General features: G+C 43.2%; 1 protein-coding gene across 11 annotated transcripts in view; it reads left to right on the forward strand.

The window, feature by feature from the left end:
• The window catches only part of raraa (retinoic acid receptor, alpha a), a 590,811-nt gene that overhangs the window by 435,595 nt on the left and 142,043 nt on the right, over positions 1-13,173 (forward strand). The gene's annotated exons all lie outside the window — the stretch shown is intronic.

A 13,173-nucleotide genomic window follows, 5' to 3' on the forward strand; every position in this document is an offset into this window, starting at 1 on the left:
ATGCATTCTTTGAGGTTGCTATAGTAACTGAAAAATACCTCTCCGTGTTGAGAGTTAAGTGAATAAGACAGGGGTCAAACTCTCGATAGCACCCAACGCAGTTTCACCCATAGAAGTTGTATTGCAACTGGCAGTTAATCTGAACCTGTTTGTAAGGTTCTGGGCAGCAGGAATAGGTTAAATACCAAATAATGTCCCAATCAAGCAAACCCACTCTGTTTAAAACAGAACATTGATGTTCTGTGCTGTTTATTCCCTGGTGTATAAGAAAGAAAGACTTCCATTTATGTAATGCCTTTCATGACACAAGGACTCTCCAAGCACTCTCCAGCCAGTACCTGTTTCAAGCGTAATAATGTAAAAAAAAACACAGCAGTTAATTTGTGTACAGCAAGCTCCTACAAGCAGCAAACTAAATGGTCAGATAATCTGTTTTAGTGGTAAATGTTGGCAAGGACACTGAGAACCTCACCACTCATTTCGAATACCATTGTGGGATCTTTTATGTCTACCTGAGAGGTGACATTTTACCTGAAAGATGGTACCTTTGGCTGAAATCTTCACTCATGCTTTTGCTATCTCTAGACTTGACTATCCCAATACACGCCTAAGGCTTGTCATGTTCTACTCTCTATAAACTTGAGGTCATTCAAGACCCTGCTGCCTGTGGCTTAATTCGCACCAAGCTCTGTCAAGCCCTATGTTGCTGACCAAACCCACAGTGACTACCAGTTAAGCAAAGCCTCTGTTACAATTCTCATCCTTGTATTTAAATCACATCCTTGACCTCGACCCTTACTATTTCTGTAATCTTCTTCTGTCCCACAATCATAGAATACCTACAGTGCAGAAGGAGGCCACTTGGCCCATCGAGTCTGCACCGACCACAATCCCACCCAGGCGCTGTTCCCGTAACCCCACATATTTATCCTGCTAAGCCCCTGACAGTAGGGTCAATTTAGCGTGGCCAATCAACCTAACCCGCACATCTTTGGACTGTGGGAGGAAACCGGAGCACCAGGAAGAAACCCATGCAGCCACAGGGAGAACGTGCAAACTCCACTCAAACAGTGACTCGAGGCTGGAATTGAACCTTGATCCCTGGCGCTGTGAGGTAGCAGTGCTGACCACTGTTCTACCATGCCGCCCCAGATATCCTCCAAGGTATCCTTCAATTCTTGCTCCTTGAGAATTGCTGATTTTAATAATTGTTGCCAAAGCCCTAAGCCCTAGGTTTCCATTGCTGAGCTCCACTGCTTTTCCCTCTCATTTTCCTCCTTCCGGGTGCTTTAAAAGCTTTTGGTCATTGGCCCTAATCTCTCTTTAAGTGGCTTAGTGTCAACTTTTTGTTTGACGAGCCAGTGAAGTTCCTTTGCTTGAGATGCTATATAAATACAAGTTGATGTTGCTGTAGAGCAGTGCCTGAGCATGAGTCAGGAGGAAAAACAAATCAGTGCAAACTCTCCAAAGAGTTCATGACAAAGCTTTATTCCCTGTGCCACGAACACAAAAATGCCTCCTGTGTGTACAGGTGATACTGTTATGTCCAATCCCAACGAGATGCAATCTTGTTCCATATTGGTACCTTTCACAGCTTAACATCTCTGTTTGCTTACAGTTGATGTGCTTGAAATTTTCTTTGAAATTAAATGGCGACGTATTTATACTTTGTGAGGCACAAAGGAGGCATTTTGAACTTACAAGCAGATTTCAGGTTTGGGTGCCATGTCACTCGGATTTCTCATTTATGGTTTAAATCATTTGAACCCCTAGATTGGGGCGTGCTCTGTTATCTCATTCCGAGGTTTCTATTCCAAATATCAAGTTATATACAAGTAAGACATGCCAAGGCATCAGCAGTTTGTTTAAAGATTGAATTCAGGCAACCGACTCTTGTTGAAAGCGAAAATTGTGGTTAGCGTGCACGACATGACTTGTTATCTCTGGTGATGAATCTGCGGGAGAATAAAACACTGTTGAGTATTGCTGTGCTCATATATGCCTTCGTCTGGGCTATGTAATTCAATTTTCAGTCACACTGCAGAGAATCGCTGGTAAATGAAAGCTACTATTGAGGATGTTAAATAGATGTTACACAGCTGACAGCAGGTTAGAGGGCTGGACTGAGAGAGTTAGTGAAATAATTAGGAGTGATAGGGACTATTTAAAGCTTATTCAATTATTTCTGCACTTATCTCAGTCATGTGAACCCTATTCATATGATTCACAAAGAGGGATCAGCTCAGCACCTGATGAGGTTATGCTAATAGAAAGTGATTTGGTAAATACTGCATCAGCTTTTCTGCTGTTTGGTCAGAAATTTAGGTGGGGGTTGAAAAGGGCATTCGTTGCAACTGCTGTTATTACAGTCCGACTAATCAAATAGGAAACTCGGTTTCCAAGGTTGGGCTGCATACACAGCTGCATTGTAAAGATCGTATTACTGTTGCCCCTTCTGTCTCATTTATGGTGTTTAAAATTGTGACGGGTTTAGATGGAGTAAGTGAAGAGAGACTGTTTCCAACCACTGAGGGCACCAATTGGAGCGATTGGCAAAAAAGCCAAAGGCAACTTGAAGAAAAACTGTGCGATGAGTGGTTAGCATTTAAAATGCACTTTTTTTTTCGGGTAATAGAAACAGATTCAATAGTAGCTTTCAAAAGGGAACTGGATAGACACTTGACGGAAATGAAATACAGGGATATGGGGGAAGAGCAGATTAGTGGGTCAGCCCTTTGTGTTACATCTATAATGTTTCAGTACAAGATGTGGAGATGCCGGCGTTTGAGTTTGTGTCTTTCTATGCCCTGTTTGTGAACACGACTCCCACTCACCTGATGAAGGAGCAGCGCTCAGAAAGCTCGTGGCTTGTGTTACCAAATAAACCTGCTGGACTTTAATCTGGTGTTGTGAGACTTCTGTCACTGTCACTGCAAGGTGTCAGCTCAGCAATATCACTCTTGCCTACTTGTCAGAAGGCCCTAGGTTCGAGCCCCAGAGACTTGATATAAAATCCACACTAGCATTTCGCTGCAGTAACGAGGGAGCATCATACTGTTGGAGGTGCTGTCCTTCGGGTAAGATGTTGAACCAACCTGCCCCCTCTGGTGGACATTGAAAATCCCATGGCACAGGAGTTCTAACCCATGTCCCTAGTTGACTTTTATTCTTTAACCAACGTCTCAAACAGATCAGCACACTGTTTATTTCACTACTTTGCTGTACCCCAATTGGTTGCTGCATTTGTAATATGAGAACAATTACTATGTTTCAAAAGGTGCATTATTGGTTGTAAATGTAAGTTATTCCTTCCACCTTTCAGTGGGTGTCAGTAAAGTGTATTGATGTGTGTGTGAAATTTTCATAATCATTTCCACTTGTAGTGTGAACGTACATTGTGGTATTTTTATAGCATCCAGCTGTATTTGAGTAACATTTGGAGGGAGACTTTTGAGCTACATATCTGAGTTGCAATTCTTTCTAGTTGGTGGCGGACCAATTTGACCCATTTACACCAGTTTGCAATATAAGCCCAGTGACAACATTCAGCTTTCAAGGCCGCTTTATTCAACCTCCATTTCTCTGCCATAGAGCAGTGACGGAAAGGCCACTAGATTCCATCCTTTTGTCATTCGTAGGTACTGGATACATTGAATATTTCTCCTGAAACTCCTTCGTATAGTTTGAGATGAGTTGGATTAATGAGATCCTTTGAACCTAAGGGCACAGATAGGGAGAAGCACAAAAGCCTAAATATTTGATTGCATTGCTGATTGAATAGCGCATTACAATAGTATGAAATACATAAAAGGAAGGGGTGATAGGTAGATTGATGAGAGAGCAACGAAACAGAGAATCAAGTTAAATATTATTCAGGGCATTTCAAGTTAAAAAGAAAGATTTAAAAAACATTGATCCAACAAAGAGTTTCAATCTTTTCCTCTTCAAATTCTATTCTTTCTTTTTTTTTGCCATTTAAAAAAAAAATCTGGGATGTGTTTGTGGATAAAAGTCATCGTCCTAGTGTCTTTGTCCATCCTCATGATGAATGGTAAACTAGTTTAGCTTTTTTTATTCTTTCTTTGTATGATTAATGGCTGCTATTCATTGTTGTCACTGCACTGTCCCTTGTGGTGGACCTTTATGAGTAATTGGAGGGGGCTAAAAAGGTTTTGGATAAGTGGAATCCACCGCCCAAAGTATTCGATCAGCAACAATCGGCTGAAGTTTAATTTTTTGTTTTGTTTTTTGTAAATTCAAGTTCTGGCCCCTTGAATATACCCAGTTTTAATCTCTCTTCCGTTGGCAGCCCCAAGCTGGAGAATTCCCGCCCTAAACTTTTCCTGCCTCCCACTCCTCCTTTAAGATGCTCCCTAAAACCTACCCCTTTGACCAAGCTTTTAGTCAATGGTCCCAATATCTCCTTATGCTCCGTGTCAAACTCTGTCTGGTAACGTTGCTCTGAAATGCCTTGGGTGATTTTACTATATTAAAGATGCTATGTATACGCATATGTAAGTTGTGTTGCATTGGTCATTGTTCAAGTAAAGTTAGTAGATTTAACTTCCATGTGATTGATTTCCTTTGATATGAAAAATATGGTGCACATTTTAGGTTACAGCACTCACGGCTTTTCTGCCCCTGATAAACGGGGAAGCCTGTGTTACGATCTCAGGTCAAGCTCAGTGCCAAACACTGCAGTGACCCTATCGCGTTTGATACCAAACCTACAGTTGTCTGGGAAACCGAATGAAGCTGCCGAGGCAGAGTAATTCTGCCAATCGCATTATGTCTGTAATGATGCCCTGAAGGATTACTCATTTTCCTGTAGGTTTTGATAACAAACAATATTGAAGCTTTCCTCAATCTTGCTGATGAGCAGTAAAACGGCCCCATTGGTGATCTCTCGCATTCTGCAGCATCTTTCATTGACACTGCCCATGTTATTTGACCTACTCCCATTCACGAGGTTGGAGTGGCCATCATGGAATTTTGCCAAGGTGGTTGAAGTCAGTGTCAATTGATCTAGCTGGAGTAGGTTTTCTCTATTCATTCTTACAATAATTTTTTTTAGCAATTTCAAACTTTGCATCAGTTTCATAACAAATTATTCCAAACATTCTGTGGCAGAGGAGCTGATAACCTGACATTTGTTAAAGAAAATTTTTAATTTTTTAAAGAATAACCCACATCGCGGCAAATCCACACAATATTACTTTATTTTGCGCTTACAATGGCCATTGGGAGTGATCCGAAGGATCTGCTCAAAGTTGTTCTGTTACAGCCGTCTTTCATACAATTAACGGCGGCACGGTGGCACAGTCGTTAGCACTGCTGCTTCACAACGCCAGGGACCCGGGATCAATTCCGGCCTTGGGTCACTGTCTATGTGGAGTTTGCATGTTCTCCCCGTGTCTGAGTGGGTTTCCTCCGGGTGCTCCGGTCTCCTCCCACAGTCCAAAGATATGTGGGTTAGGTTGATTGGCCATGGTAAATTGTCCCAAAGAGTTGGGGACTAGCAGGGTAAAGACGTAGAGTTAAGGGGATAGGGCCTGGGTGGGATTGTGGTCGGTGCAGACTTGATGGTCCGAATAGCCGCCTCCTGCATTGTAGGGACTCTATGATTTTTATACAGATCATACGAGTATATTCAATTCTGTACAGATCTAATCATATTCCTCAATATAATGGATTTCCTACCTTGTTTACCCAATAGATCTTTACCAGAATACAGTTACACCCATAAGTAAATTACATATGTGGTTGTAGCTTTTTTTTCCCCCTAGAGCATTCCATCCCTTGTATGCTTTCATTTTATTCAAGTCATGCTATCCTTTCTAACCCCTGTCAAGCCATGCTAAGCCATATTTTCTGAGTTAGCCCTTTATTTATATTCTACTTTCTCACATCAAAAGATCAGTGGAAGTCAAATACTCAAAACAAAAGGACTTGGGGCGGAATTCTCCCACGTCCCTGTCAGCAGGTTCAATGATGGACAGGATGGGGGGAGAATTTGGCGCGAGGGTAGTGGGGGAGAGAATTCGACAGGAGGTCCAAAAATCAGTTTCATACCTGTGCGAACTTACTGCGCAATCTTCCGATGGTGCCTGTCATGAAAGATCGGGAATCCCACTGGAGGCCAGTGTGAAACTGACCTTCATCCCTCTAATAGGATGCAGATGAAGTCCTGACTGGAATCTTACTCCCAAGCCTGATTCTGCACAATGCCGGTGGGAATACGCATCGGTCCAGAACACATCAGGACCAGCGTAGCGTGCAAAAATTCCAGATTTACCTGAAGAAGATCTGGGGTAGTCTACGGAGTTCGGGATGGAGGCTACCAGTGGCACTGGACCTTGGAACACCACAGCAGTGGGTGGATGCAGCATCTGTCGGGTGGATCTTCCAGCTTCAACGTCTTTGATGCGATCCATTTTTCAGCCTCAGTCTTCCTGGTGATCCATCTTCTTTCTGCACCGGTGGGTCAGTAATGTTGGGTGTCTTTTAAATATGGTACCCAGATATGACTGCAGGTCATGCACCATCATGCCATCCTGCCACGGAAGATGGTGCAAAGCCCCTGCATACCTACAATCCCTGGCAAAATTATTTATGTAAGGTATAGTTTTCCATCGCCCTCCACAACAGGAAACATTCCTTGTCCCTGCGACAGGATTGAACCCTGGATGGGCGAGTTCCGCCCTTGCATTTATATCATGCTTTTCATGACCATCAGATGTATTGAAGCGCATTACAACCACTGAACCCCTGTTTGATGTGGAATCACTGTTGTAATGTAGGAAACACAGCAGTTTTCTTTGTGATGCTGATTGAGGGATGAATGTTGGTCAGGACACTGGAGATAACTCTCCCCTGCTTCTCTTCAATACTGCCATGTGATCTCGTTTGTATAACTGAACAGGCAGATGGGGCCCCAGTTACGTCTCATCTGAACGACACCCCTTCTACTGTGCAGTGCTCCGTCAATACCGCACTGAAATGTAGGCAGAAAGTTGGATGTAGGGAGAGTGTTCCAAAACTTATGACCTAAGCAGCTGAATATGTGGCCACCAATGGTGGCGTGTTTAAAATTGGGGATGCACAGGAGAACAGAATGAGAGGAGCACAGATATGTCAGAGGGTTGTGGGGCTGGAGGCGGTTACAGAAATGGGTCTGTGTGTGGAATAGAGCCACATATAATGCTATTGTCGCTGACAAATAGTTAACAGTTATCTTGGAAGAAATTGGGAATAAATTTTGCCCATGCTTTTCGGATGGTTGTGTTTGATTGCTAGTCCACGGCAACTTAATTTAATCTGGGAGCAGGAGAGAACTGGTGTTGTTTGGTTTATTAAATTTTAAAGTGAAATCTCCATCTTTTTTAAATGAGGTTCAAAATGCTGCAGTGCAGGAATATTTTACACACTGTGTACGCTGGTGGGTTATAAAGTAATCTGGATGGGGGTATTGGGGAATTGCTGTGGTCACTATGTATGAATAGTAAACACTCTTTGCGATTCATACATAGATCGCAAACACTCTTTGCGATTGCTTTAAACAGTGCCACAACTTGCCCTGCCACTCAGTGGTAATGTTTCACTTTATGTAGATCAGAAATATAATCGCGTTGCAGCCTCGCTTCTCTAGAGAAGGTTGGCTGGATATTACCATATCAAGGTCACATGAGATACATCATTGTTCCTAGCAGGAATTCGCTGGCCCTATAATTTCCGCCATGTATGTTAAATTTGGGAGAAAACCAATCTTTTAATCTAACTTGACTCGGTTCAAAATGATGTTTTTGAACAAGGCAGTTTCAGCCTGAATTAATTTTTCTGCTGTGTGACTGCATGCCCAGCGTTACAGTTAAAGTTGGTGAGGGTGCAGTAAGTTAAAATAAAAAGGTGGTTGGAAATGTAGGCCTTTTGACCCATTTTACTTTTATAAACTTCTACTTGTTTTGTTTAAGCCACAGATTCTGTTCTAGAGTTCCACAGCAAGGTCTCCAAGAGTGTGTGGGGGGGGGGGGGGGGGGGGGGGGGGGGGAGTTGTGCGTCCTTTTCATCGGAGCATTCTGCTACTGAGAAAGGGAGGTTACCCATCACAGGCCTCCCATTCACACAGCCTGCTATTTCAGATGGAACTGCCGCAAACAGTGGGAGCTTCTTTTCCCCCTTAACTTGCAAATACAGAAGGAACCCCACCGATCCTGTTCAAATGGTAATTTAAAGTCACAGCTTCTGCCTGATGAGCATCTTTTTCTGAACTGAAAAACATAGCAATCGGTCTTCCCAGCAGTGAACATGACAATCCCTCTGATATCAGTGGGGGATTTGTGTCCTTTACCGCACAATCTCTGTAAATCAATGATTAGTTCCTTAGATTGGCTCCTCTTGCAGTACTTACATTAATGTCAAGAGCAGTTCCTGTTTATTTCTTGCATGGTAATTTTATATTTCTTTCCCATCCGCTCAGAGCATTCCTGCTGGAACCCTGAATATTGCCTTGTTTGTATTACTGATTAAGAGCACTCATGGCAATACTGAAACAACAATAGTTGCTTCAGTCATAAATCCAACTTCAACATCAGGCCATGGACTTAACCCTGATATTGAGGAGCGATCACATAGAGCAGCAATCCAAGTACCCTCGTCACTGTTTGTATGAATGGGATCAGGATACCAGAGGCAACCAAAGGAATTGTTTACTGTTAGCTGTGCCTTTTTGCCTCCGAAGGCAACCATTGTGTTAGTTTGCAGTAACACTGCGAGGAACCACCTCCTGACCTCTTGGTTACCTGTTATCTGAAGGAATGGGCTTGTCTTGCTTACGTTGCAGAGCTGAAGACTGGGTTGCTTCCAACTGTGAAGTTGCCATATAACTATAGCCATGTGTGGCTCCAAGCCTGGAGTGGAGACCTTTTCGTCAGCTCTGCCGTGTAGCTCGCCATTAGAATCTGCAGGAGTGGCCTAGCATAACTGCTGTCTGGTTTTCCACCTGTTCCAGTTGGGATGCGCTTGAATCATGCTTGGTGCTTTCTCAAAATTGAGAGAGAGAGAAAAATAAATCCATGTTGAGGAGAGTCATGCCCAAGCCAAGTGTCATTGGTAGCTGTTTCTTCCCTACTGTGACATTTTTAATTGTGGGACAATGGATTCTTTGTGCTCCCACATTTTAGTTTGAATTCATTAATAGAAACCATTGGCACACCTTGACAGAATTCTGTAGCATTTGAGTTATGCAATCTCTCCATCCTATATTATGGCTTTTTAGTTTGCAAAGCAGTTCTGGTAGGCACACTTTCATGCAAAAGCAAATTGCGTTGCCTGGAAAGTTAGATTAAGCCATCAAATTTCATTCATGGTATAATCAAATTAACAATGACAAACAGGAAAAGCAGGACCAGTCCATCAAGCTTTTCTCCACGTTATGATGGCTGGAGCATCATGCCTGGACATTTCCTAATTTTGTTCTCTCTACATGAAGCTCTTGAAAATTGCTCACAGGAGCCCAAAACAACTTTTACTTTCAAAATTCTAGTTCAATGCTGAAACTTAGTTATGTATTACTTTCTATAACATGTTCATTTTGTAAAATTATTTCAAGGCATTTCAGTGGCACAATGCAGCATTTTTGTTACTCCAAAATTGCAAATGTCATCCAACATGCACCTCTTTCTTCCTTGTGCAGGCCTTGGCTCAGTGAGAACACTCTTGCCTATGAGTTTGAAGGTTGTGGGTTCAGAGTTCCGCTCCAGAGATTTGAGCGTCTATGTCCCCTGGTTCTAGAATTCTCGACAGCGCAGAGTCGCTGAGCAGAAACTGATAGCCAAGTTCCGCACACATAAGGACGGCCTAAACCGGGATGTTGGATTTATGTCACATTATCAGTAACCCCCACAGCTTGCCCCTGGTCTTGCATAATCTCACCAGCTGTTCTGTCTAGAGACAATACACATCTCTTTAACCTGTGTTTAATGTTCCCTCCAACCACATTATCTGTACCTTTTAAGACCTGGCTGGCTGTAGAGATTTGCATTTGATTAGAGGACTTTGAATAGTGTGGAGGAGCAGAGGGATCTAGGTGTATGTGTGCATAGATCCCTGAAAGTTGGGAATCAAGTAGATAAGGTTGTTAAGAAGGCATATGGTGTCTTGGCGTTTATTGGTAGGGGGATTGAATTTAGGAGTCGTAGCGTTATGTTGCAACTGTACACAACTCTGGTGCGGCCGCACTTGGAGTACTGTGTGCAGTTCTGGTCCCCACATTACAGGAAGGATGTGGAGGCTTTGGAGAGGGTGCAGAGGAGGTTTACCAGGATGTTGCCTGGTATGGAGGGGAGATCCTATGAGGAGAGGCTGAGGGATTTGGGATTGTTTTCGCTGGAAAGGCGGCGGCTAAGAGGGGATCTTATTGAAACATATAAGATGATTAGAGGTTTAGATAGGGTGGATAGTGATAGCCTTTTTCCTCTGATGGAGAAATCCAGCACGAGGGGGCATGGCTTTAAATTGAGGGGGGGTAGTTATAGAACCGATGTCAGGGGTAGGTTCTTTACCCAGAGGGTGGTGAGGGATTGGAATGCCCTGCCAGCATCAGTAGTAAATGTGCCTAGTTTGGGGGCGTTTAAGAGATCCGTAGATAGGTTCATGGACGAAAAGAAATTGGTTTAGGTTGGAGGGTCACAGTTTTTTTTTTAACTGGTCGGTGCAACATCGTGGGCCGAAGGGCCTGTTCTGCGCTGTAATGTTCTATGTTCTATGTTCTATGTTCTAATTAGTATTCTGTAACTTGATTTCTGTGTCTGTGCACTGTTGGAGAACAGAGACCACTCCATCAGACGAAGGAGCAGCAAGCTCCGAAAGCTTATGGTATTTGCTACCAAATAAACCTGTTGGGCTTTAACCTGGTGTTGTGAGACTTCTTACTCTAGAATTCTCCACCAAGGGAAACAGTTTTATCCTGTCCACTCTATTTCTTTCCTTCATAATTTTGTACACTCTATCAAGCCACCCCTCCGCCTCCTTTGTTCCAAGGAAAATAACGGCAACCTATTCAATCTCTCCTCATAGCTACACTTTTCTAGCCCTGGAAACATTCTTGTAAACAATAGGGCAGTACTGAGGGAGTGCGACATTGTTGGAGGTTTCATTTTAGGAAGAGACATTAAACCATTAGCCTCATAGGTGGATGTAAAAATTCCCATGGCACTATTGAAAGAGGGGTAGGGGAGATCTGTACGGTGTGCTGGCCAATGTTTAGTCTTTAACCTTCACCAAATCAAATCAAATTATCTAGTCATCTCATTCCTACTTTTGTGGCACCTTACTGTGTGTAAATTGACTGCAAATTAGTTATATTACAACACTAACCACATGGGTATGTCATTGGCTATAAATCATGTTCAAAGGTCCTAGGGTTCTGAAAGGCATCATGTAAATGCAAGTTCTTTCCTGCCCGAATTCTGACTGTTCAAATCAAGATTCATCTCATTATCTTAAACTTTATTTTATCCTTTGTACTCCTTTCGTCAGTCATTCCTTCCTCTCTCAGTTTTCAGGCTTCTATAATCAAAGGTTTAAAGTTTATTTATTAGTGTCACAAGTAGGCTTACATTAACACAGCAATGAAGTTACTGTGAAAATCCCCTCGTCTGAAAATCCACACTCCGGCGCCTGTTCGGGTACACTGAGGGAGAATGTAGCATGGCCAATGTACCTCACCAGAACGTCTTTCAGACTGTGGGAGGAAACCGGAGCATCCGGAGGAATCCCATGCATACACTGGGAGAATGTGCAGACTCCGCACAGACAGTGACCCAAGCCAGGAATCAAACCTGCGTCCCAGGCGCTATGAGACAGCAGTGCCAGCCACCGTGCCGCCATTTTCATTGGTGTGAAAGCTGGAAAGTATAGTAGCTATTTACTCGCTTCTTGATCTTGTCAATTCTGGCCTTGGCTTTCAATTTTGAGTTGTCAGGTTTTAAAAAAGGAATGCAGTGTTAAGTGTTTTTTCCATGTTCTGCGAGAATAATTAACACAATTAGCAGGAGCATTAGCGGGGAGTTGAGAAAGAGGCCCCTTGGCCCATCATATCTGTGTTGGCCATCAAACACCTATCTATTCTAATCCCATTTGACTCTATGGGAGGGATTTTCCGGTCATGCTTGCCCCAAAACCGGAAAATGCCGCCCGAGGTCAACGGACCTTTGCATGGTCCACCCCCAACCGCTATGATTCCCGTGGCGGGCGAGGGTTTCCTCCGGGTGCTCCGGTTTCCTCCCACAGTCCAAAGATGTGCGGGTTAGGTTGATTGGCCATGCTAAAATTGCCCTTAGTGTCCTGGGATGCGTAGGTTAGAGGGATTAGTGGGTAAATGTGTAGGGGTATGGGGATAGGGCCTGAGTGGGATTGTGGTCGGTGCAGACTCGATGGGCCGAATGGCCTCCTTCTGCACTGTAGGGTTTCTATGATTCTATGAACATTATGATGTCAACATAGGGTTCATCTTAATCTTTCAGCTCACATTACTTTAACCGCAAGTGTTCTTGGGTTACCAGCAGACCTCACTGGTCAAGCCTTAGAGCGGCGGACAGTTTAAAAATTCACGTATTCTCTCATATCATCCTTGATCACTACCGTATATTGTGATAACCTCAGCGTCTCATTGTGGAGTGAGCAAATTTTGTATTTGCCATTCTTCGAGTAACTACCAAATTCTACTCAGTAATACTAAATTATTTTGCTGCAAGTCTCGTAAGATAATGAGATGGGAAGGCGAATCAACTAAAGGCGTTCTATTTCTTCAGAACCATCAATGTTTTGTGTGACCGTATTAATAATTTCATTCATTGTTAACAGCCCATGAATAAAGCAGCTCCGGTCTCAGTTATACACTTCCACACCTCATGCCTATTGCCGAAATGTTAATTTAATTTTTTTTTTGGAAGAAGTGCTGTGTGAAAATTATAAATGACCCATCAGAGAGGCTATTTACTGCCTTTTATATGGATTGTCCAAAGTGCAAAACCCCCTCAGCTCCTTAAATTGTCCTTGTTTTCTCTGCTCCCCCAGTTGCTGGCTGCAGGAGTTCGTCTCAGTGTCTGGTTTGATTGACAGGAATATTTGCGGCACTGAAAGAGAAAGAAGTGAGATTGAGAGGGGCTGAATGTG

Source organism: Mustelus asterias, chromosome 11 (assembly GCF_964213995.1).
Source record: "Mustelus asterias chromosome 11, sMusAst1.hap1.1, whole genome shotgun sequence".
Classification (NCBI taxonomy): domain Eukaryota; kingdom Metazoa; phylum Chordata; class Chondrichthyes; order Carcharhiniformes; family Triakidae; genus Mustelus; species Mustelus asterias.